Source organism: Hemicordylus capensis, chromosome 2 (genome assembly GCF_027244095.1).
Source record: "Hemicordylus capensis ecotype Gifberg chromosome 2, rHemCap1.1.pri, whole genome shotgun sequence".
Taxonomy (NCBI): domain Eukaryota; kingdom Metazoa; phylum Chordata; class Lepidosauria; order Squamata; family Cordylidae; genus Hemicordylus; species Hemicordylus capensis.
The window spans coordinates 349,153,186-349,180,050 of NC_069658.1; the positions used below are offsets into that span (position 1 = coordinate 349,153,186).

The 26,865-nt window shown below is 42.6% G+C and overlaps 1 long non-coding RNA gene across 1 annotated transcript in view; it reads left to right on the forward strand.

The window, feature by feature from the left end:
* LOC128348220 (uncharacterized) overlaps positions 1-21,903 on the forward strand; it is a 46,588-nt gene extending 24,685 nt beyond the window's left edge. The window contains exon 3 of the long non-coding RNA XR_008318006.1: positions 21,530-21,903. This is a non-coding gene — a long non-coding RNA (uncharacterized LOC128348220). The remainder of the gene's footprint in view (positions 1-21,529) is intronic.
* Positions 21,904-26,865: the final 4,962 nt, after the last annotated feature.

The window sequence follows — 26,865 nt, forward strand, 5'->3', positions numbered from 1 at the left end:
GTCTGGACGGAAACCTCCCACATGAAAATAAAGCCATGTGCAAGCCCTCATTCTTAAGACTGAAGAATAGTGGAACTGAGGATGATTGAGTGTGATTAAAAATGTGTCCATTTCTTTGTGTTCCAAGGGCTTAATGGTTTGTGCACAAAGCACTACTGTGATGAATTGCTGGAGACCTCTCATGTCCTTTCATCCATGTTTTGCTCAGGAATATGCAAGCAAAACTCACTACAACCCGAGGGTTAACATTCAGGTTTGGAAGAGATAATGCAGCCATGGTCGAGTGACAAAACTGTGGCTTCACAAATTTGGACAACCACAAACTCCAACCTCTGGCACATTTACCTCTGGTTTGGCATGATGCCTGAACTCTATCAAAAGAATCTAGCATTTCGATCCTTTCTAGGACTTTTTATTCTAAGATATGCTTTTAATTATTGGGCTCTTTCTCACAAGCAGTGAGAAATGGCTACCCGGTTTGTGGGGAAGAAGCCCAAAAGCTCTTACCTCCCTGCAGACGATTGTTCTGCTATCCCTGGGTGGGCAGATCACCCCCCTAGATGAGCACCGGCTGCTGCCAGCAGTTCCGAGGGTCAGGCTGCTGGGACTCACTGCCCCGAGTTGCCCTGCCCCCGGATCTCCAACAATGCACTGCGTGAGTGTGCGGTGCATTATCGGGATCCCCCCTCCCCTCCCCTCATCTGTGAGCCATGGCTGTAAGCAGCTGCATCTGACACATGAGCAACAAAACGAGGTTAGGAGAGCACTCTCTCTCTCTCAACCTCATCATTTTGAGGGGAGGCTCCGTAGGCAGGTTTGTTGCTGTGGTGCTGCTGGGATCAGGCCCAATGCCAGCCGTTCACACATGCATGCAAAACCAGGCTGGGCTCCCTTAGCCCAGTTTTGCATGCATGTGTGAACAGCCTCCGTGTGTTATCCTTAACTGGTATTTCCTCATTTAACCTACAGAACTGTGGCACTGGGCTCACTGTACTATCTATTGATTGATTGATTGATTGATTTCTATACCGCCCTTCCAAAAATGGCTCAGGGCAGTTTACACAGAGGATAGATAGATAGATAGATAGATAGATAGATAGATAGATAGATAGATAGATAGATAGATAGATAGATAGATAGATTGAATGAATGAGATGGCTCTTGACTGTAAAAAGACTGCCAAGTTTCTCCAGTAATTACTTCTTGGCATGTAGTGTAAGATGAAGAAAGAAGAACACAGACATGACTGGAAAAGAGTACACATTTACTTTTTAGAAGCGAAATGACCAGTCATCTGCTATGTTTGCAAAATGCCAGGCTATAGGTAGGAGTTGTGGTGGGCTCAGGACTGTGAACAGTCTTGTGATGTGCATGTTAATCAATGTGTGTGTGGAGTTATTCCAGTGGACTGATCTTGTGATATGGAAAGAGTTATCCATTTATCTTATATGAACGTATTAGGAATAAATATTGACAAAAAGGGCTCAGTGACAATAACAAGGAAGGAAGAGACACAAAAAAGCCATGTTAATTATTTCATTGTCTTATGGAATTAGGAACTGCAAGGCCAGGTTCTTACTCCCCACAGTGCTGAGTTTCACGCTGTCCTCTTGTATGTGTGCATGCCTGCATATATTCTCTCTTGCTCTGCGCTTCTGTCCCCCTCTACGGTTTCCAACGTTGGACTTTTATTTTCTGTTTCATTTTGTTTCTTTTGAGAACACACCATGTTTGTATTCTTCTTTCTTGCGCACACAAAAGCCCTCTCCGTTTCTTTGGACTGTGGTCACACAGCCTTCAGATCTTTACAGAAGGAAGATGCAGGGGTTAAAGGTCTGCGCAGGGCATTGGTAAGAGACAAAGTCCCTTCAGCTGCTAATGTAAGCTGTGGTAACAGCTCAAAGCACGTCCACTTGAGACAATCTACAAGACACTCAAACCTTTCTAAGAGCTTATAATGTTGACTCTTCTGTCACATCACAAGATCTAGCCTCAGTGGGCCGGAGGGTATAAGAAGACTTGGGAACAATTCATTCAACCACATCCAACCTACTGCTTCCATTTACAACAAAAGTGAAATATACTGCGTCAGCCAAGTTAAAGGCCTGCATCTCCATCATATCAACACTCCAAACTCCTTTTAGATGCTAAGGTTTGATAAGTCCATTACTGTACATGCCTTGCTATATTAGGGACATAAAATGGTTGTGACGTGTATGTGTGAAATATAGCTTTCTTCCTTTATATAGCTTTCTTTCTTTCCTTGTGGCATTATAGTGGTATTGTTAGCATGTATGTACATACTGCTGGTTCGATATGCTTCTGTACAATTTCTCAGTAATCCAAGGCATACTGATATTATTATACCCAGATTGCAAAAGGACCGAGATTTAGGGGTGTTCATGAACCGTTCAATGCCAAACCCGTGCACCTCGCACTGGGCCGGTTTGTCAGCTCAACTGTGAGCCGAACTGGGGATGGTTTGGTCTGCAATCAAACTGAAGCAAGGCCAGGTCAGGCGAACTGTTTTGGCATCAAACAGGTGGCTGGGCGGGGGAAGCAAGAGCAGTAGTAAGGTTCTTACCTAGTTGGTGTGGCTGGCGGGGCTGCTGTTCACCACCCTGGCACCACCCAACTGCACATAATACCTTGTTGGCAAGCCACCCATGCAGCAGCAGCACTGTTCTAGCCTCCGCAGTTTGCATGGCCATGCAAATGGCCTCCATGCCACTGCAGAGGCTGAAACCAGGGGCGTCACTAGCACTAGACAAGGGGAGACAGTTGTCTGGGGGCCCCCACTGCCTCAAGGCCCCCCCCCGAGGCACATCACATGACTCCCCACCCGCCCGTTTTGCACCCCCTATTAATTAATATTGAGTCTCTTGGAGATCGGCACTTTGGCAGTAAGCAGAGAGTCAAGAAAAGGCTAACTTTCTTGGGGTTAAGAAAGGGCTAACTCCCAGCCCTATTGGCTCTCTTGGCATCTTGTGTTCCTCTCCCACTTGGAATTTGTATGGAACTGCAAAGCCCAGGAAGCTGGCTGTTGACTTGTTGGTCTCCCTCCAAGAACAAAAGTAAGAAGAAGAAATTTTGTAAAAATCAATCCTTTGCTGTTTGGTTGGTTGGTTTGTGTGTGATTTGCGCTCTCTTCCCCCACCCCCATGAACCAAGTGTGTGTTGTACATGTGAGAGAAGTCCCATCCTGTGTGTGTGTGTGTGTGTGTGTGTGTGTGTGTTTGAGAGAGAGAGAGAGAGAGTTCTAAAGCTTAAAAAAAATTATCAAAGTATGCCAAAACTATTCTAGTGCAAACTTGTAAGAAAAACCCTCCCCATTCCAACAGTATACCTTGTTGTGGGGAAATTAGTTAGTGCAAAAGTATTAAAAGCTTTGAAAAGAATGGGGGGTGCTCTGACAAAATGGATGTTTTTGTTCCTTTTTATTCCTGAAGTTACACTGCTTATAGCTCTAATCTGGTATCTGTGTGTGTTGCTTTCTCTCCCCTGCCCTTATTAAAAATATTTATATGCTGCTTTTTTAGCAACAGAGTTCTCACAATGGCTTAAATAGCAAAATATGAGGAAATGGTTCTCTTAACATGTTTCCCCTTTTAAACATTACTATTTTATTTTATTTTGCCTTGTGCTTGTAGCATCCACCCCCCACCAAAAGTCTATTTTTGTACTGTGTACACTTGCTTCAAAATAAGGCTTTGCAAATCAGTTCACAAGAAACTCATTTTTAAATTGCACATGAAATGATTGGTTGTCTTTAAATTCTGCAAAATTGGGGTAACTCCATATATGACATTCTGCTGTCCTATTTGAAATCAAAATGGTGGCTTTTCTTTCTGTAGTGTATAGAAACACTATACGTTGTATATATACTGTGGTATATAGACATACACTATAGTTGCATATGATTTTTTTTGCATATGATTTTCTTGCTTAAATGAAATGTACTAAATAAAAGATCAAACTGAATTGCATGCTGCTGTGATTGGTGTAAAAATGCTATTTGAATGTGCTTCTGAGTACATGCTTAGGACTGGAGTGCATGTGGCTAAATGTCATTCATATATATATGAATATATATTAGAGTGTCGAGACTAGGACTGGGGGACTTGCGTTGCCCATTCAGTCATGAAACTCACTGTGGGACTTTAGCTGAGACACTCTCTCTCTTCTCTCCAAACCTGTCTCACAGGATTGTTGTGAGGATAAAAGTGGGGAGGAAGAATATGTTCTTCCTCCCCACTTTTATCCTCACAACAATCCTGTGAGACAGGTTTGGAGAGAAGAGAGAGAGTGTCTCAGCTAAAGTCTCACAGTGAGTTTCATGACTGAATGGGCAACGCAAGTCCCCCAGTCCTAGTCTCGACACTCTAATCACTACACCACACTGGTTCTCAGCTGTGCACATAGGATACAGGAGAAATCTGATGCAGGAGAAAAAGGAGATTCATTTTTAGCTGTGAAGCAAGCTAGTGGGGAGGAGAGTGTTGGATACCTTTAAGAGAGCATGAAAGGGTTTCATCAACAAAATGTGGGGAGGTTGTGGGCCCAAGCCCTGGAGATCTTTTAAGTACCTAGCAACACCTTTGTAAGGGAGAGAGTAAGAGTTGTAGGATTTTCCATGCAGAAGCTGGTATTAGCAGGTATGTTCCGCATTTCTTCTAAAAATAAAAAAACCAATCTTTCCCTGAGTGTATTTTAGTGTAAAAAGTAGTGAATTCTGCCAATTTGGCGGGGGGTGGGGGAGAAATGAGAGAAAGAGCGGAGAGGAGGAGGAAGATAGGTGGTGTGAGGTGGGTGCAAGACTCACCAGAGGTGCATCAGAATCTAATCTGGCCCACCACCAAATTTTAGTTTGACACCCCCTGGCATAGTGCATTTGCAAGAGAGAGAAAATCCAAGCCCCAGTATTTATAGGGGGGGATCTTTTAGGGGGGGAGGATTCTTGTTACTGCCTCTGTAATTTCCTGCTGGATCTGCCCCTGTGAACTAGATATTCACTGTATTTATAATGGGGATGTGAGTATGAGTGCACTATATAATGTGAAGTGTGTTTGTGTGTGTATATCAGCAAGGGGCCCATTTTAAAATCTTGTCTCTGGGCCCATTCCAACCTTGCTACGCCCCTAGCTGGAACTGTGCCACTGCCGCTGGAACCACACCACCGCCATGTGGGCAGCTTGCTAACAAGGCATCACACATACTTGGGCTGAGCCGGGGCGGGGGGCAAGTGGCAGCACCAGCAGCCATCCTGGCCAGTTAAGAGCCTTACCACATCCCTTGCCATCACCACCCCTCCGCACCGGATGCTCTTTAGGGGTTGGATTCTGAGGACCCCTACCCCTTTACTTGAAAAAGGGGAATCCTCTCCACTCGAACTGCTGAACCGGTTCAGTTAAATGGACCAGACCAGCCAGTCAGTTCAACTCAACCAGTTCAGCAGGATGCGGTTAGGTTCGAATTCAATCCAAATTTGAACCGAAACACGATTTTTGGCTTGTGCACATCGCTACTGAGATTAAAACCATATGCAGAGGCTTTGTATCTACAGCTTTATGTATATATACACACCCACATCTTGTTCATGTTCTCTCCCCCCTTCCCCTCCCTCTCCCTCTCCCCCCGCCTTTCTTTTGGTGGACTGTATTGTATTCTATCCAGTATTTTTTATATTTCATTGTTTAGAAGTTTGTCCCAGTGAGGATCCTGTAGAAAGTGTGAGGGGTGGAGTCAGAAAGAAAAAGGGAGGGAAAGGAGGATGAGAAAATTGAGTTGTTTCTGAATAAACTCTTAGTTAAATCTATATAAGATTACTTTGTGTTAGGGTTAGGGTTAGGGTTAGGGTTAGGGTTAGCAGCTATATCTGCTGATGAGATTTTGAATCAGCTAAGCATGTGAGCTTGCAAAGCTTGTGAATGTTGCATTACTGGGCCTACACTCCTGAACTGTCCTTGAATGCTCATCCACCACATACAGCTTGTGACTAATGCTCTAAAAGTGCTTGGGTATTACATCTTCTGTCTGATTTGGCTTTGGATGTCATCAATATAACCATGAGATGAGACACAAGGGCAATCTCTCTGTCCTCACTTTCAATTGGATTTGTGTTGTCATCACATAGCCAAATCAGATCAGCTATGTAGTGTCACAATAACGCCAAATCAGAGGGAAATGCTTCTATCCCTGACTGTGAATTTGTTGGGTATGGGGTGTTGGGGGGGGAAATATCTATGTCAAGCAGCAGTAGCAAGATGTGTGTACAACTACCACTAAATTGGGAGGTTACCATTTCTCCCTCTTTATTTCTTGTTCTGGGCTCACACAGTGACCCATGAAAAGTTATATGGCAAGATGAATATCATGGCAAAGCAAAGACCTCAGAGAGATGTAGGCTCCTGGGGCCCCTCACTGCCTTGTTCATCCTTGCTGCTAGGGATGTGCGAACAGGTTTGAAGTTGAACCAGTTCCGGGGGGGGGGCGCGTTCTGAGGGAGGGTTCACGAATATATATATATATATATATATATATATATATATATATATATATAATACTTGCCCCCGCTGGGGGGCTTCTTCAAGGCCATGGGGGGGTGTCCGCTGAGGTTCCCCCTCCCACCACCAGCCTTCGTTTTGTCAGAAAGCATCCGGTTTGGGCAGTGTTTGGCCCTTTGGGGGCCTTTCCCCATCATGGTGGCCATTTGGGAGGCTGCCATGCATGCGCAATGGCCCTGCATAGCCAGGTCATGACCCAGGCCATGCATGGGCCCATTGTGCATGTGTGGCAGCCTCCAAAATAGCCACTGTGATGGAGAAAGGCCCAGAAAGGGCCAAAGACCACCCAAATTGTGCAGTTTGGGGCAAAATGGAGGCTGGCAGGGGGAGTGGGAAACTCCATGGACATGCACACACCCCGGCCTCGGAGAAGCCTTCTGGAGGAGGTAAATACAAAAGATAAAAATTCTATTAAAAAAAATTTGGGACTCCCCACCCGAGCTGAACTGAACTGGGGAGGTTTGCAGGGGAGAAAGAGAACTGGCCCAGTAAGGTTCAAGGCCGGTTTGGAACTGAGCTGGGCCAGCCGGTTTTGTGCACACCCCTACTGCTGCCAGGGCCTGAGTCCTGCATCTTGGCAGTGGAAACAAAACAAACATAAATCTGAACAGGGATAGAGTAGCAGCCTCAACTTCCAGGCAGATAAAAAGCCTGCCAAAAAGGAAAAGGTAGAACACATGGATGGATACGGCTTGCCTGATCTCAAAAGACAGAGCGGTCATAAACTGGGCAGTACTGCAAAGAATGCCATACCAGATGACTTTAGGTGTTGAGCAGAAACACGGTGGGGTGGCGGGGAAGGCAATCTTTCAAGTAGTTGGGCCCTAAGTCATTTAGGGCTTCAAAGTGACCAGTACCTTGAACTGTGTCCAGAGACAGATCAGTAGCCAGTGTAGCTCAGATCAGTGGAGTCACAGGGTCGTGATACCTGAGTGCTTTCCAGATTACACTCTAGAGCAGCAGTAAAATGTTTCAGCTTGGCAGGATCATTTTTCTGTGGTAAGGGTTAATCTGGAAAGTGTTCTGGTGCCAGTCAGCATTGTAGCACCAGCATTTTGTAATAGTGTCTTGGCTACATGGGAATCTGTATTACTCCCCACACCTAATGCTGTGACTGAGGGGTCAGATGCTTTGTGTCTGTCAGGGGCAGGGGTATTTCAATCTTTCCCAGCACTTAAATCTCAGTTTGCTGAGTAAAATGTAGTTTCTATCTTGATTAGTCTTCCATTACTTGCACTAATGCTTTATGGACTGTAATTCTGTGAGTTTTCTAGCCACCTCTTGGCATCTACTGTAACCAGTGATCCAACTGTAACCCGTCCCATCCTTGTTCATTCTGTTCTGAAGTCTTCAGGCACAGGGGAAAATAAACCTTCCTTGACCTAAAAATTCTCAAAGCAAGAATCTATGCTCAGCAGCTTTACTGGGCAGTTGGTAGTTCTGCATAGCCAGATGCATCCAATATGGATATCGGAACAATAGCGGGGATATCGTACATATTGGAAATAATTCTGATTCAATATTTAGAAGCTTATATTGGATTGGAATGATCAGAATTGCTATCCTAATAATATCAAATTTTTAATATTAAAAAAAATCAGGGATCAGATTGGAAGACAAAATGGCATTAGAAATAAAAAATGGTGTTGTCATCTTCTAGCAGTCAGAGCAAATTTTTTGGAAGGCAGTTTGAAAAATGGTTGCAGTCTTCTGCCATCTGCCTGCCCATGCATTTACCCATGTTCCAGAGCATGGAACAACATCTCGTCTCAAATAGCAGCAGCTGGGATTATTGTTCCTTGAAGTTTATTTTTCTTTCTTTCTTTTTTAGGTTTGATAAGGTGTTCTTGTGCAAGAACACCTTTTTTGTTTGACAAAATGGTGCTGTTGCACAAGAACATGTTGCCAAACCATTGTCATTAAAAATCTGGGGAAATCCCCATAGATGTCTAAAAGAGAATAAAACTAAAAGAGAAAAAAATCAGAAATTTGGAATGCCTGGGCTGAGGGCTCTGAAATTTGGCACAGATGTAGTTCAGCATGACTGAATTCTGTGTATTACATTTTAAGTGAATCGGTCCATTCATTGATTTTTAAATTTTTAAAAAATAATTTTATAGTTTTGATAAGGTGCTCATGTGCAAAAAACGTTTTTGGTCTGAATCCTCACATTCTGAACTACATGTGTGCCAAATTTCAGAACTCTGTGCCCAGCCATTCCCAATTTCTGATCCCCCCACCCCCGCTCTTTTTCCATAGACATTTATGGGGATTTTTTGCACTTTTTATTGGATTTCTGATTGGAAATTTGATAGCTATACCATAGCCAATGTTTGCAAGGGGCCTTAAATTTTATTCTGATATTTATCAGATCTTTTCAAATCTGATATTTTCCATTGTACATAGGCCTAGTAGTTTGTAACTAGAAATGACAGAAATCAAACAAGCTAACCCCGCTTCTTTATTGATAAGTAAAATGCAGGAAGTTAATTTTCTTTGGGGTTAGTTTATGGGTGTTTAAATATTGGATCAGGTTACATCATATGAATGATGGATGATTGTCAGAGCTATGTCCTTTTAATAAGATAATACATTGATTCTTTATAAACATTCTTGATTATCATGTATATGATTTTTACAGCTATTGTTAGGCATCTTGGCTGCTAACAATTTCAATAAAGAATCCAACACAAAACAATTTTGCACTCATTTATAAATCAAACACCTCCCTGGAAGGGTGCATGGGGAAGCTGCATGGGGTAGTGGAGAGCACGTGAGGACCTGCTCTCCTCTCTCTTAAAGCTCCCGGTCCCTGCTTCCAAACTGTACTCGAACCACAGTTCATGCATATCCCTAATGCAAATATCAGAATGCTTCCACACTGCAAAACATCATGCAGCTCAATGTCAATGAAAGATGGAGTATCAGTTTGCAACCCAATTCTTTTTTAAACTTAGTGCGCAACGGGGAAATGTTTGACTAACAGGCAGAAGGTTGCCAGTTTGAATCTTCACTGGCACTATATTGGGCAGCAGCGATATAGGAAGGTGCTGAAAGGCATCATCTCATACTGCGTGGGAGGAGGCAATGGTAAACCCCTCCTGTATGCTACCAAAAGAAAACCCCAGGGTTCTGTGGGTGCCAGGAGTCAAAATCGACTTGATGGCACACTTTACCTTTACAGTAACATTATCAGTTCCTTGTGGAGTATTGTGGAGTACAGTACCTGTATTCTAGAATCTAATGCTCAGATCTTCTTGCTTTACATGTGTCTGAAAACACACACACACACACACAGCTCTCTTTAAGCATTACAACATAGCCATTTGCGAAGAACTTAACCACATATGTTTCCACATGAATCTCACAACTGAAAAGTTATTACCAGGGCAGTTGGACCTTTCAATGTACAGAAATACATCTGTGACCCACCTGGATGCAATACTAAGATACATATGCTGCATGTGTGTCGAATGAATAAATATCTTCTACTCTTTAGGATGGCCAAGTGGAACACCTATATAAGTGAGTACTTTTTTGTTTCGCAGTAGAATGGGGATGATGGAATTAATGTATCCATGGCCCTTGCCCAAATTGCCATGGTGTTATTGCTCTAGGAAACCTGAAGTTTCTTTGAACACAAGTATTCTCTTGGGAGGCCAATTCCATTCTTAACAGTAGAAGAAACCCTACTTTTAAGGGCTATCTTCAATGGTAGAAACCAATAGTTTTAACACTGTTTTAAAATATTGGTTTTTTTAAAAATTGTTGTAATCTTTTAACTTTTTTCTGTTATAATTTTGTTTGAACTAATGTTTTAACTTTTTCTGTTGTTTATTTTGCTTTATTGTAAACTGCCCAGAGATGTAAGTTTTGGGCAGTGTAAAAATATGTTAAATAAAAATAATAATTTGGGATTCTATACAACACTAAATTCTATATTTGGGATTCTATACAACACTAAATTCTAAAATGTTATGCGTGAAGTGGCAAAGGTGCCTTGTATGAACTCTACATAGTAGAAATGAAATTTGTCCCAATATAACTGCCTTTCCAAAGCATCAGATTCCCCTGATTTATAAATCACTGTATTCATTCTTTAAGTAAAGGATGTATTCTTTCTGATTTTTTGCCACTTCTGCATTAAAATGGCTATAATAAATCTGATAACAACAAATTTTGTTGTTTTTTCAGGTATAGTACAAATTCTGCAAGGAAAGTGCTGGTGGTTTGCTTTGCAAGCTATGAGTCAATGGATGTAATTCACATAATTTGGAGCTGGTGTGTGTGTGTGTCTTTGTGCAGCAGCAGCAGTAGTAGTAGCACAGAACCCAAACCATTCAGATCTCACAGAGGCTCAAAAGGTATAAAGGGGAGAAAGTTGTTGCCTTGGGAAGAGGAAACACTGAGCTGCTCAGTCTGCTGATCTAAAGGGGAAATAATAGGATTTTCTGGGATTCACATTGATCTTCAAATGAGAAAAGCCTCTGTTTGCCTCTCTTTTTTCCATGCTAGTGAACAAAAAAGCCAAAGCCTCTTTAAACTCTGCTTTTCTGAGCTAATTATTATCACAGGGGTTATTAGGATAAAAGTTAGTAGCTCCCCCAGTTTACTCATGACCAGTGGTGTTTGGGGTTTTTTTGTGTGTTTGTTGTTGTTGTTGTTGTTTTTAAGGAGGAGAGCTATTATTTGGTGTATTATTTTGTAGCAAAGTTGCTTCTATTTTTTTGTTGTTGTTCCTAGTACTCCCATTTACTTATCCAAACAAGTACTTATCCTTTTTACTTATCCTTGTGCCATTTTCTGAAACTTTTGATGAAGTTCCATCACAGGAGGAAGCTATTGGTTTTATATCTTTCCTGAAATCTGTCCCTTAAAAAAACATAGCAACAGCGTCAGCGCTTTCAATAGCCAAGGCAGATGCAGGGTCACTCTGGTAGGAAGTCATATAACCTATCTAAGACTATCCAATGACTCACTCAAGGAAGGTCATTCACACTTTGTCCCCAAGGAGACAGTTGTACCGATAAGTGACCAACCTCCTACCCTTTCCTGGGGCCACCGAAATAGAGAAGCATTTGTAGTGCTTTCTATATGGCAAGGTCACTAAAGAGATCTCATGACACAGAACTTGCCTGGAAATGTCAAACCCACAGGCTTTTGTTATCAGCAAAAAGTCTGAGATCTCTCCAAACAGATAAGCTATTCCTTCTCTTTCTACTTAGGTTTGTCTTTTCTTTTTCTTTAAGGCACAGCGTGATTCTTTTCTTCCATGGATCAAACATCCAGAGGTTTGGGATTAACCTTTGAAGTGATTTTAAAATATTGGTTGTTCATTAAGAGTCTTGTACCAATCTCATGGGAGGCCATTGGAGAAGCTTTCTAGGCATGAACTGAGGTATCTGTTTGACAGACTGAACTGACAGACTGAAATTATTTCTGGATATTGGACTCAGGGAGCATTTTCTGCTGATAAAATTCAATGTTATTATCTGTGACCTGTTCTGGTTTTTGGAGGCGGCACAATTCTCCAACTTCTCTTTGCTTTTATGGTAGTTTAGTGTGGTCAAGTGGTCATTACCAGTCATGTATTATGGACTGTTCAGCTGTGAAGTAATCTGGTACAGGGATAACTGGAACCTTTATGTTATCAATTCCTACTACCCAATTTCCATTTTGGTCTATATTGAGGATGGCTGGCCCAGGCAATATAGGAACCAATTTTCTTGCCAGTATATTTAGTACAACTTTTGCCATGGATATAAGCCTCACTGAACTTATGGAAAGTGTGGAAATGAGTCTGATATGTCATTATCCATGTTATCCAGATCTTCCATGGAAAACTCAAGTCTCTCAAGCAGAGGCCTTAATCCATTAGATGTGCTGTTCTTAGTACTTATTCTGAATCTTAGAGGAGTATTTCCCACTCTTCACTACACCCTTTTCTTTTCCCTTTTTCATACCACTCTGTTGCACCCTGCTCTCACTTGGAAGGGTTCTGTTTGTAGAATGGCTGAGATTAGGTTGTAGTAATATATTGGCAAAAATATCTCAGGAATCTTATTGGTTTTATTTAGATGTTGTCACATTACTGGTCAGTACCCAGGTTTTTCCAAAAATCTACTTGACTACAGCAATCTTTGGCAAAAGAGTCATTGGCTCAAATGTTCCACTGTGTTAGAAGTGCAGAACAGGAGTTACATCTGTGGAAGAGGTTGCATCAGAGTTCAGCCCAGAGGATTGTCGAGCAGCCAGACACACATAGAGCAAAAAGGGGTGATTTTCACTGTTCTTTTCTCCCTCCAGAAGGATGGGGAACTTTTGGCTTCTGAAGTATGTCCCTGAGGGTCACACAGCCCGTAGGGACGTATTTCTGAAGTCAAAAATTACTTTAGGAGGGAGGAGAGAACAGCAAAAATTGTTCCCTGCTCCATATGCATTTGACTGCTCAGCAATACTCTGGGCTGAGCTCCAATGCAGCTTCTTCCATGGACACAGCCCCTATTCTGCACTTTTAGCACTGCACAGCATGTGACTGCAGGGTTTAGAAGAAGATGGCAATAGGTGTTGCCCTTCCATTAAGGGATAACAGGTATAGAAATAAGCCTGATATATGAATATTAAATAGAGATAATCAAATCTCTAATGAAAATATTCAAAATCTTCACTGTACAATAGGAAGTGAAACTCAGACCGCACACGTACATCAGGGATTGCTTATTCTGAGTGTACAACAATATGTTTAAAATAGTTATCAAATTCTGTTGAATGCACATTGCATTCTGCACTTTAAAAAATAGGGGGTGAGATAGCTTTTTTAAAAATAGGGGGTGAGATAGCAGCAACGAAGCCATCCAGATATTTTTTCATGGACAGTTCTGCATTCTAACCTGTAGCAGTGCCATGCTGTAATTCTGATTTTGAAAAGGATCGATATATCTGGCACATTCATTGAACAAGTGAGGAATCTAAAGCCCACAGAAAAGGCCTTGCTAAATCAGACTAAAGTTCCATAAAATACATCATCCTGCATTACACAGTGGCACCCAGATGCCCCTGGGAAGCCCTTAGGCATGACACAAAGGCAACAAGCCTTCTCTGTTGCTTCTCCTCAGGGTATTTGTTCACAGGCTGCACTACATGCCTCTGAACATGAATGTTCCAACATGACTTTTTTCTGACTTTTTTAGGATGGTTTATTCCCATACCATCTGTATGGGAAAATCCAAGGTCACATGGGAGAAGTCCACACTGTGTGGCTTTCCTGTGCCAGTGTTATTCGAGTTCATGACAGAGACAACTCTAGCATGCTAAGGAACTATGGCGTGGAACCATTCCATGGTGGATTGTGTTGTCTATATGTAATTGATTCTATGGTATGAAATTGTAACTCCACCTGGTGATATCTTTACCTCATCTCTATAGTGATCTCATCTCTATAGTAATATATGTAACATCCCCTAACAGTGGGTTGGTACATTTATTGGTTAGCACTAAGTTCAGATGGGGATTTAGTTAAGAGTGAAAATGAGACTCAGGTAGTCAGATTAATTATGTGTCAACATATGTTGTTTCTAAAAGGTGTCACATTACCCACAATATCTCTAGGACTGTTAAGGTGATAAATGGAGGGGGGGAAGCGGTTGAGGAGAAATAGAATTAGCTGTTTCAGAAATCATGTTTACTGTCTTCATGTTGCAGTAGTTTGTGCAAGACAATCCTTGCAGTTGCTAACAGACCCCAGCTCAGCTACAAAGCAAGTCATTTGGCATTTATAAATCAAATACCATCAGATATAAGCAGCACAGCTAACATCCTCTTCAGATGCCAACATGAAAAGAAAGGAAGGGGCACGACATTTCAGTACTGTGAAAGCAATAAAGCAACTGTTGAGATGTCACATGTAGGAACAATAATCCAAAAGGGAAGGTTTTTGCAAACTTTTTCTTCAGTGGCAGCGATTGCTGCAAAAGGAGACAAACATGTATGTACATTTAGGAAGCATTTATTGATTATTTATGAGAAAACGTATGTCTCACTTTTTAGCCCCCAAAGAAGCTCCTAAGACACCTTACTAAACACCAGTTAATACAATAAATAAGATACACAATAAAGACAATGGCAATACTCAAGAGCTAGTATTCAAGAACTATAAAAATCACAGAAGGGGAGACTGAAATGAAGCTTGGTGAAACAAAAAGTTGCAACGGTTTGCTGAAAAGCTATTAAAGAAGGGATCAAACAAGTCCTTTACGGAGGGGAGTTCTACAGTCTGGGTGCTCAGTGCTGCAGCTGCAAGTCCCTGACTTATGTCCCCACCAACAGGACAATGTTCAGGGGCAATGGGGCATCACCCTTTGCGACCTTTAGTCCAGGTCAGTTCCACTCATTCCCAGAACGCTGTGAGTAAGCTCTTTCTGGGCATCAGTAACAACTGACTGCAGTTGTTTCCACCTGAAAGCAAGCACATTTACTAGCTTAGCTTCCACTTCCTGAAGAATCCCAGCAGCACCTTACCTGACCCTTCAGAATGCCTATGACAGAACAATCCAGAGTTGGTCGATTCATCTCAGTGCTCCACCTGTTATCTATATTACTCGGTATACAATCATGATAAATAAAAAATGACTATGCTCTAGACAACACTGGACTATTAGACTAGAACAGGCCTGCTCAACTTAGGCCCCCCCCAGCTGTTTTTGGACTACAATTCCCATAATTCTTAGCCACAGCAGCCAATAGCCAGGGATTATGGGAATTGTAGGCCAACATCTGCAGGAGGGCCAAAGTTGAGCAGGCCTGGACTAGAACCACATAGTCCAATAGGCCTTGAGGAATTAGGATGTTTCTTCTACAATGCCAGATCCATGATGAAATAATAATAATAAAAAATAAATCTTTCTAGACTTTAAAAAAAATTGTCCCAGACACCTGACACTGCCCTTGTGATGTTAGCAGTGTGAGGCATCATCATTTTTCTCTACACTTCTGTTACCAAGCTGCACAATCAAGTACAGTCCAGGCTTCCTTTGTCCTTGCACCAGTCAGTCCATGTTTCAGGTCTCTGCTCAGAACACCAAAGAAACCTTTCTCTTCTTTAAAGATGCATACCTTCACTGCCAGAGGCAAAGGGAAGATTCTCAAGTGAGGAGAGATCAGCCCAGCTCTTGGCCCAGCTGTGGTTTGGCCATTGTCATTTTGAGGCAACAAATCCATGTGGGAATCTGATGTACAACAAACAGGTGTGACAAAATGGAGTGTGTAACAAAGCTGTCGTCTTGTAACAAAGCTGTCGTCATGGTTTCTAGCTTCCAAAAAGACAGACATCAGTTCCAATGAAGAACACAAAACTTTTTATTTTGGTAAAACACAGAGCTGTGGCACAACCACCTTTAACAACAGTAATTTCAACAGCCATTGTACAAACTTGCATCAGTTCTCTTCATTGCAGGCTGCACCAGGAAACATGTTTTCATTCTGCATCAAGCTAGAACAAATATCTCCTCTTTGTCTGTTATAATAATCACCTGGGAATTCTATCCCAGAGAAAATATTCCCAATGGGCTAGTTCAGACAAACAAAGGCCTGCAACAACCCTTACATGTGATAACATGGAGGCCACGGTAGGGATGCACCTGCCCACTAGTCAGGTGCTGATGTGATGTGATCTCAACATGTCCTTTAATCACATATGAGGAGTGACCATTCACGAGGTTGAATGAGTTTACCAGCCCATGCAGATGACCAGTGAATGACTAGCCCATGCTGGTTAGAGGATACAGTGGGAGACAGTTCCCCGTCTATTATAGGGGCAAAACTTCAACACCTCTGAGAGGCAAAGATGCTGCTGTTGATTTGGAAATCCAGTCCAAGATATTTCTTTTTGGAAATGAATGTTGAGACTGGCAATTCATATTTAAGAGAGGGCGTGCAGCTTATGAAATTTGCTTTTTATTGGGGGCTACGGTGCAATGAGCAATGAAGACTGTGTATTGGGGTGGGGGCAGAATGTTCAGGCTCTTTGGGAAACAGGGTGCAGTATTACATATTACATTCTCACACAACTATGTAGTGCTTTGGAGCTATATTCTGCCAATGTTTCTGTACCCCAAAGAAAACACAAATCCTTGTTGGCAATATATCAAAATATATTTAAAAAGAAACAAAATACTATAAGTTTATGTTTTAATGTAATATTAATAGTAAAATTGTGATTGAAAACTAACCAAACTGCATTAGATATAATTAATCAAGATCAACGAAATATAGCCATACATCACAAGAAAGTTCATTAAAAATGATCAATAGGATCTCATAAGAGTAGACTCTGTATATCCAACTAAAAAGATTAAATCCAATGATTCATTTCCAGAATATCATACTGTCAATAGATGAGAGAAGTATACAAATATTCCCCTATGGTTGCAGTGTCACATTTTGATTGAAAGATAAAATATGAGGTCAATCTTGTAGTTTTGCCAATATCAGGTCTACCTTACAATTTTGCCAAACTGAGTCTTCTTCAGTGGCAATCTTGAAAAAATATTGTATTATGATATGAGATAAATATATATGCATATAACAATTAACATAAGACCACTAAGAAACTAGACAAAATAATATATCTTGATATAGACTGATGATCCAATGAATACAATATTGATATAAATTTCCAATTACCATAAAGGATACTCCAAGTAAACTGAATTAAATTAACTATATATCCAAAACAGAGCTTTCTTCAGAGAGCCCCCCCCGCCCCCCCAAGAATTGATGCCTGAGGTGACCACCAAAGTCTGCCTAGTGAGCAATTGGCCCTGGTTGCTACCACAGTAGTAAAATGATCAGGCAAGGGGCAAAGATGATCACTCTACAGAAACAGAAATGGTAGATGTGAAGGAAAGATAAGTAAGCGGGGAATCAAGGGGTTCCAGACTAGGCAGACAAAAAAGAAAACCAAAACCTGAATGGCTTTGCTCTTGCAAAAGAGAGATTAAGTCACAAGCCTGTTTCTGGACTATTACTTGAGACTATTACTTGAGATGATAGGTAGGGGTTCAAATGACTGTATAGTCCTCTATATAGTAAAATGGCAATGCTGACGACGACAACACATCCACAAAGAAAATAAGATATCAGGGGGGAGGACTGTAGTCTAACCTTCTCTTGGACATGCTAGTTTTCCATGTGCAGTGATTTTTGTTGTGCACAGGAGCATCCAGTCATGTGAATTTCCCATCTGCAGTCCAACACATTACATCCCAGAAGCAGGTCAAACTGTGTCCTCATTTGAGACCTATGTTTAGGGCCATTACGGGATGCTGGGAATCTAAGAGTGAACAGGTGCATTGGGTCAATGATAAATAGAAAGCAACAAACATTCTGTCCTGGGTGTGACACTAAGATATTTAAAAGCAACTGCCTTGCCCTGGCTGACCAACAGCCGAGCTTTCCAAAAGCCATCTATTTTGGCAGTGTGTACATAAAAACACAAGGCATTTCCTGTGCATAGCCCATTAAGCTATGACATCAACTTATTCTTCCCGAAAGTCTCCCATCTGGTTGTTGGTTTCAAACTCCTCCCCACTCACTCTCATTCTTCCTCCAGGTCATTTTTGCTTCCCTTCTCCTTTCTCTGGTCTTCGGCCCATGTGCAAAAGTAGCAGGGGAGCTCTTATTAAAGCCAAAGCCCCCTCGGCAGTGGCTTTCCAGCCAAACTGTTCTTGTATTACTTTTTGATGAGTTTTCAATTTAGGCCTTTGCAGATAGGAGGAAGAAAGCGACATGAGAGGGAGGAGGGGCCGGGAGGGAAGAAAAAATGCAACAGATGGGGTCGATTGTGTTCTCTAGGCAAATTAAGGAAGACATCTGTAGCTCCCAAATACTGGTGGTCTAAAGCAATTAGTCTCCTGTGAAAAGGGGCCTCTCGGAGACTCCTCTAGCCAATCCCATCCCAGGGAGTGCTCACGTTACAATGGCCTTGACCACAATTCATTGAGCCAAAGAAGGAAAAGAAAGAAAAAAGATTAATTCAGTAGGAGCTGTGCAGGAAGGCTGGAGTTGCTATGCTTTAAAATGCAAGGTTCCTTTTACACCTTCTGCATTAGAACATTTGGTGTATTTACAAAATAAATCCATTCCCTCAAACATATCTGCTTTATGTTTCAGACCTGTAGTAGACAAAAGGATGGTTTGGATGTACCTGTACATATCTCAGTTGTACAGGGTGTGTAATCTGTAAATTGCTCAGGGACCTCCATTTTCTTCTGACTTCTTTGGAAAATAATGAATGAAGACACAAGTCCCTGTGGTTGGAAGGATCACTCCACCCACCCTTCTGCCCCCTTAGGAGTGGGGTGGGGGGAGAAGCTGTTATATGATAAGCTCCCTTCTGTAAGTGATAATTATAATGATTGTTATGATTCTGCAGATTACGGGAACACCGGCAGAGTTAATCCAGTGGTGTTGTTTCCTATTTTCTGTGCCTGGAAGCAGAAAGTAGAAAACTCAGAAAGGACTCTCTCTAAGCTAGTTATGAGTCCTCACTGGGGTCTCTTTTATTCATGCATATTTATGATTAGGCAAGAACTCAGTGGGGGAGAAAAATCCCCTAACAACAATGGATGAAGCTGCTCACGGGAGGTCACAGCACCTTTAAATTACACCTCTTGGCTTTGTTCACCCAAGCACAATGGAGCTCAGAGATAGGAAGAAAGGCTCTATGTGTCTGGGCACATGACAATTCTCCTTGTGACTTAGAGAATAAAATAAAAGCCCAAACTGATTTGATATCTTATTGGATTTCTGTTAACCTCAGGACGTGTTCATGCTCAGCCATTGTAGCCGCTCAAGAGCAGATCTATTTAGCCTCTGGAGAGGGAGGAAGGGGGGGGAATCTATGTTTGTTGATAAAAAAAATTGCCTTCTTTGGGATTTCAAATGGATAGGGTTAAGGAATACAAAAGAACCATCTGCCCTCTTAACCCATTGCTTATTTTAATTAATTGATTACATTTCTTTACTGTTGTTGCTGTGATACTATTTTTATAGACCTAAAAATGTGAATAGCTTATGCTTGTAAATATTCTGAGGGAAGGTAAAATTGCTGAAGGAAAACTGTATTTTTCACCTTTGTGTACAGGCAACAAAATATTGGCTTTAAAAAAATAAAGAGGGGAGGAGGCAGTAATATAATAATCAAAGTTTTCATAAATACAAACACATTCACCGTTTTTGCACTAACTTTCCCATATTCCGATTTTGAGCAATTTGAGCATAACAGGGATTTAGAAATTATTATTCAGATGTGCAGTTTTAGTCTCCCACCTCTTGTATTCAGCCTGAAAGGGAAATATCCCCTTGTCATGATTATTGTTGCTATTATTGCCAGTCATATTTGAAATGTAAAATGAAGTGAGAAAACTCGATAAAGTGGATTTGACAACTGTGTGAAGTGATTCCACTGGAAAGCATTCGGTCTGAGATTAGCCTGATTAAGACATTATGCTGTATGAGTGTACAGATGTCTTCATACAAGTGTTTGTGTGTACCTATGTTCATTTTTAAAAATGTATGGTACAGATAGGAAGTGTACTTCTGTACCTGTGTTCAACATAATGTGTGAATGTCTGTAGCAGTGTACAATGTACACTCATTGTACAAATGTTGAACATAATGTGTGAATGTAATATGAGATCATGTTTTATCTGTGATGGCTATTTTACACATTCAGTTCACCACATGTTAAACATGCATATAAGAATGACCTTATGGGCGCATTCACACATAATGGGAAGCCAGAGGTGAAGGAGCCTGAGGTTGAATTTCTTGTATGTCCAAATAGTGCAACTGTGGTTCTGTCAGAAAAGCAACCTGAGGTTTCCCTCTCCAAACTCCAATTTGAACCCTCAGGTTGTAGTGAGTTTCACTGCTCCTACCTGAGGTTTGCATTAGGCAGAATTGGAGTTACAGAGAGCTGTAACCAGAGTTGAGGAAGGAAGCTCCTCCCTCCTTCCAGCTGTTGGGACTGTCCTTCATTCCAGAAAGAAGCCCATGAAGCCAGTTCTCCCTCTTCTCTTCAGACTGCAATTCTGAATGCCTGTGAAGTACAGGAAGGTGTGGGGGGGAGGGGGGGGTGACCCGCAGGTCCATTGGACCTGTGGTTTCCCATTACAAGCAAATGCAGCCACTGTCTCTAAAATACTGCAAGGTCTTTGTTGAGCACTTTTAAATTAGCAGAATCTTAATTTTAAATTAGCAGTATACTAGCAGTATTCAGTAGTTTCCTTTTCATTGTTGGGCAGTGTGCATTCATGTTCGACATGTTGCCAAACAGCAGTATTTTGGGGTCACAGGCACTCATCTCCGTGAAGCATCAAAAGCACCAAGGTGCAGGCTAATAATTTCCAGTAAACATTTCACCCCACACAGTCCCAGATCCTTTGGCATAAGCTGGTTATCAGCACAGGTGGGGCTTGGCAACACGACCCAGGTCAAAGATTCAAAGACTGCAGGTGATTGTTATGAACAGCTCCTTTTTGTAGTAAAGTCAGCTGTTAGACCTTCAAAAGAAAACTGTCCTGAGCGGGAAACTCCCATCCAGCAATAAGGCATAAGGACTCAACCAAATGAGCAAACACATGGCCATTTCCACCCTCGTTAGGATAACTGAGTGACTGGTAAAGATAAGGCAGAGAGCGCATCTGTAAATAAAAGGTTGCATTTTTGCACAGGGATGCCCAGTTTCAAGGATGTGAGAAAATACAGAACCATTTCACCATACACATAAACACATGCATGGCTTGAACTTGCCTTTGTCCAGAGGACACCCCTGCATGGATAAGCCCGCCCTAGCAATGGACACCTTTGTTTTGTGACAATCACCCTCCCCTCCAAGGAGGGATAGCCTTTTGATTAATGCAAACACAGCTCCAGGACTTGATTTTGTGTATATTTACCCTTAACAGGACACACGGAAGCGGCAGTTTGAAATGGTTGGCTGCTACTATCCAACTGACTCTCACACCAGTGAGCCACAGCTGCTGCCTCTCACCCCTTTTCTTCCCCTTCGTTCTGCCCTGCTCAGCTGCTCCCTACCATCAAGGAGGCTCTGGACTGAACTTTGTGCAACGAACGCACCCAGGAAGGACAGGTAACACTTCAATCTCAACCGGGCTTCCCCACCTCTCTGCCTTCTTCCTCTCTGCTCCTTTTCAGGCACCTTCAGTAAAGATTTCTAACCAAGCTCTCATTTTGCTTTCTGTAAGAAGTCAAACAATCTCTTAAAAATCCATAACTAAATTCCCTACTTCTGTCTGTAACCACCCAAGTCTACCTTAATAAAGCTTTGAAACTCTAATCCAATCTCTTTCATCCTTGGAAACATTTCCCAATAAACCTTCCTTGCTTAAATTTGATACTGTGTCAGAACTGCACCTCAGTTGAGCTAATTTCCCCCATTCAGCACAAAAGCCATAGCCAGAGTGAATAGCCAAGCACTCCTGTGCAGTCTTGGTAACATACATTCTACTGTATTCTGAGGTAAATGTTTCCAACCAAGTACAGTAAGAGAGCAGGGCTTAATTGGGCCAGGAACCAGTTTTCAGTGCCAGAGCACTGTTTTCAGTGCCTGCTTAATTGTTTTAGCACTAAATCAAATATTAAAGTGCCTTTAAACATGTGTAAAGTGCCTTTCCTTTAGCCACGAGTAACCACACCATCCTACACAGATGAGGGACTGGGATGTGATCTCCTGAGGTCTATCATGTCCATTTGAGAAACTGACCATTGCACAGAAGAACTGCTGGTGCTAGGTCTTCCTGTGATAACAATCATAGTGTGCTTGTGCAAATGCATCATGGGTTAAAATTACCTCTAAAAGTGTCTATATGCAGTAAATAGTGACATCCATTTCCTTTTTCTCTTTTCTTTTTTAAGACAGAAGGTTAAAAATTAAAAAATAACACACAGACACACACCCAAAAGGTCCTTCTCTTCATTTATCTTGTTTTCGGTGTATTATTTAATGCTTCTTCCCATTGTCACTCGATATGGCATGCTCTCTTTTATCCCTCAGGGGACAATCATTCAACACTGATGTCTTAGTGACATTCTTCTTTGCTAGTAACCTAATTCACAAAGGGAATCTACATAGGAGAAGGAGATACAGGACCTTCTTCACTTTGTTCATCCAGTCACTGTAAAGCTTTCTGAAGCAATAGGCACAGGGGATTCATCCTACATTATCTCATGCTTCAGCAGGATTATGACTTAGCTTCACCAGATCAGCCCCCACCTGTTCCCCCACCTTCATAACTGTAATTGCAGGTGTGTTGGCCGCCTTCGGACATAACGTGGAACGACGGGTCCAATAGACCCATGGTTCCGCACTCCCCTCCCACTGGTTTCCCATTCAAATTTGGACATTCAGGGGAGCTCCCTCTCTGCAATCTTGCTGACTGAAGAGAGGAGGGGAACTGGCTGCAAGGGCTTCCTTTTTTACTGAAGGACAGCCCTGGCAGCCAATAAAAGCTGGAGAGAGGGAGGAGCTCCCTCCCTCAACTCCGGTTGCAGAAGGGTGAGACCATAAATAGGGGGCCAGTCCGAGTTCGAATCAAACTGGGCCCAGTTCAGATTGAACAAGTTCGGCCTGGTTTGACCCAGTTAGAGGGCCATGCTTGTAAATACAAGCAAAGGGGGTTCCCTACCTATGAAGGGGTTTTAGGGGTGGGCATGGGGACGGGTGAGAAGGCACCTTACCAGTGGTGGTGGCAGTTCCTTAGCAGCAGTGGCTCCACAGCAGCAGTGGTGCCCTTGATCCTGGCAGTGGTGAACCTGACTGAGTTCATCATCAGTTTCATCAGTTCATCAGCAGTAGTGGTGAACTTGACTAAGTTCATCAGGTCCAGAAGTGTCTGTAGGCTCTCAGTGATGTACTTCAGATAGCTAGTCTGCAAGAGCCTGGGTTTAACAGGAACATTGGTGAAATGCACATGCAGAACCCCAACCAGCATCAGCTACTATACTGCCCTGGAAATATAGAATGTGCAAGAACACCAAATCCAGAAGTGCTTCATTATGAAACAGGAATATTATTGGATCAAGTCAGTCTACTAAAAAAGGATAGTCAACAGACATGATTAACAGGAGCATTGCTACAATCAACCAAGGGGGGACAAATGATGATGTGGATAAGCGGATGATGTGGACAAGCTGCTTGGAATGGTGTGGCCTACCACCTGTTCTCTTGACCCTTGTCCGTCATGGCTTATAATATCTGGCAGGGGGTTGTTGTAGAAGGTCTGGTAGAAATTATAAATGCTTCTGAGGGAGGGCAGGATTCCTCATTGCCTCAAGGAGACAATCATTAGACCTCTTCTGAAGAAGCTTACATTGGGTCCCTCAAAATTAAGCAACTATAGGCCTGTCTCCTCATAGTTGGACAAGGTAACTGAGAGGGTGGTGGGCTCCCAGCTCCAGGCAGTCTTGGAGGAAACTGGTTATCTAGACCCATTTCAAACTGGTTTTCAAGTGGACTATGTGGTAGAGATTGCCTTGTTAGGTCTGATGGATGATCTCCAATGCGGAATTGACAGGAGTTAACTCTGTTGGTCCTTTTGGATCTCTCAGTGGCTACTATCGACCATAGTATCCTTCTGGAGCATCTGAAAGTAGGGGTGTGCAAACTGGCTCAAAATCAAACTGATTTGCACTTGAAACAGTTCAGTTCAAGGGCTCGACTTTGGACCAAACTGGGTCTGGTTTGTTTCAAGGTTGAACCAAACCACTCAGGCCAATTTGGGCCTGGTATGAGTGGGTGGGGGGTTTCTGAAATTATTAACATTTGTTTTACTTACTTACTCCCATGGCAGCCTCAGAGGGGTACTGTGGTGGTCACAGGGGGTAAGGGGCTGCAGCAGGTCCCCCTACTCCCGCCGGCCTCCACCTGAGTCTCCTGAGGCCAGTTTGGCCAATTTTGGGCCTGTTTCAGCACTCCGTGCATGTGCAACAGCCACAGCCATTTTGGGGGGTGCCGCATATGAGCACTGGTCATTTGTGTGACCTCGGGATGAGCCAGCCCCGTGAAATTCATGGAGAGGCCAACGGGGGTAGAGGGAACCTCCGCAGCCCCCTGCCTTCAGCCGCCACAGCACCTCCTGAGTCCACCACAGGAGCAAGAACTTCACTTTTTAAAAGTATTTTAACAATAACAGAAGCACCTCACCCCCATCAAACTGGGCCTGAACCATCTCAAATCTGAGCCAAGCTGGGCCCCAGTCCACAGGGGGGCAAAACCGAACCAGTCTGGTTCAAATCCAGTTCAGATTCAAACTGAACTGGTAAAACCGGTTTTGTACACATCCCTATCTGAGGGTGTTGGGAGTGGGAGGAACTGCTTTGCAATGGTTCCGCTCTTACCTCTCAGGCAGGTTCCAGATGGTGTCACTTGGAGACTGTTCTTCAAAACATGAATGTCTGGCCAGTCTTCCTGCACCCCATATCTATTGCAGGAGTAGCAGCACTGGCGCTGGGTAGCCGAGCAGAAATTCGGGAGGAGTCAGCACCAGCCCAGGTCTGGAGAGCGCAGCGTCGGTGGCAAACAGCCAGGTGGACCAATCGGCACCCACTATTTGTGTCAGCCGGTACTTATGCAGTGCAGAATGCTGCGTCAGCCACCCCTTATCATGCTGATGACACCCAAATCGATTTCTCCTTGTCAACATCCATAAATCCTGCCTGGAAGCAGTGATGGGCTGGAGGAGGGATAACAGACAGACTGAATCCAAATAAGACAGAGATGCTTATTGTGCAGGGCCGGAACTCAGGAGACAATTTTGATCTGCCGGTTCTGGATGGGGTCACACTTCCCCAGAATAATCAGGTACACAGTCTGGAAGTGCTCCTGAATACAAACCTCTCCCTGGTATCTCAGGTTCAGGCAGTGGCCAGAGGTGCTTACTAATCAGCTTTGGGTGATAGGCAAGCTGCATCCATTTCTTGAGTTAAACAATCTCAGAACAGTAGTAAATATGCTGGGAACCTCCAGACTTGACTACTGCAATGTACTCTATGTGGGGCTGACTTGTACATAGTCTGGAAACTGCGTTTGGAACAGAATGCAGCAGCCAGGTTGGTCTCTGGGTCATCTCGGAGAGATCGTATTACTCCTATATTAAAAGAACTATACTGGCTACCAATACGTTTTGGGCGGTATTGATTGATTAAGTGCCGTCAAATTGGTGTTGACTCTTAGCAACCACATAGATAGATTCTCTCCAGGATGATCTGTCTTCAACTTGGCCTTTAAGGTCTCTCAGTGGTGGATTCATTTCTGTTGTAATTGAGTCCATCCACCTTGCTGCTAGTCGTCCTCTTCTTCTCTTTCCTTCAAATTTCCCCAGCATTAAGGATTTCTCAAGGGAGCTGGGTTTTCACATAATGTGTCTGAAGTATGCTAGCTTGAGCCTGGTCATTTGTGCCTTGAGTGAAAATTCTGGATTGATTTTTTCTAGTATCCATGGGCGGTATACAAATACGTTAACTAAATAAATAATATAGTTAAGTTTCCAAACAAAATACAGTGTGCTACATCTTAAGCCCAGGATATTTAAGATAATGTCTTCTTCCCTATGAGCCTCATCATCCATTGAGATAATCCAGGGAGGTTCATGTGCAGTTTCTACTAGTTTGTCTGGTGGCTACACAGGGACGAGTCTTCTCTCTCACTGCCCTGAGACTCTAAATGCACTCCCTGGTGATATAAGTTCCTCCCTCTCTCTGACATTAAGGCCATCCCTGGGGTATTTTTTACTTTTAAAAATCTCTAAAGACAAATTTATTCACCCAAGCCTTTTAACTAGACTTGTGTTTTTAAATTGTTTTAAGGTTTTATTTAATTTTAATTTGTTTTATGTTGCTGTAAACCACCCAAAGACAGAAGTTTGGGGCGGTGTAAAAATATAATAAATAAATAAATAAATAAATGGCCCTGGGCAGGGCTGGCATGGGAAGTGGAGCGGCATGTTTCAAGGTCTCTCTCTAAGTGCAGGCTTCTTTTTCTTTCTTTCTTTTTTTTAACTTAAATCTCCATAGAATCCTATGAGGATTTGAGGGAAGGTTTAAAAAATTAATTTGCTCACTTGCCCATTTCTTTTGTGGGTTGTATGGTAGGTAGCATCCATCATGCCCTACCCCAGCCCACTGTGGTGTCCATAGGACCTACCCATGGGGAACAATTGGGTGATTCAAGTTCCCCATTGTTCCCTTTTTAAAAAAAAACCATTCTATTCCTCGAACCAGCCAG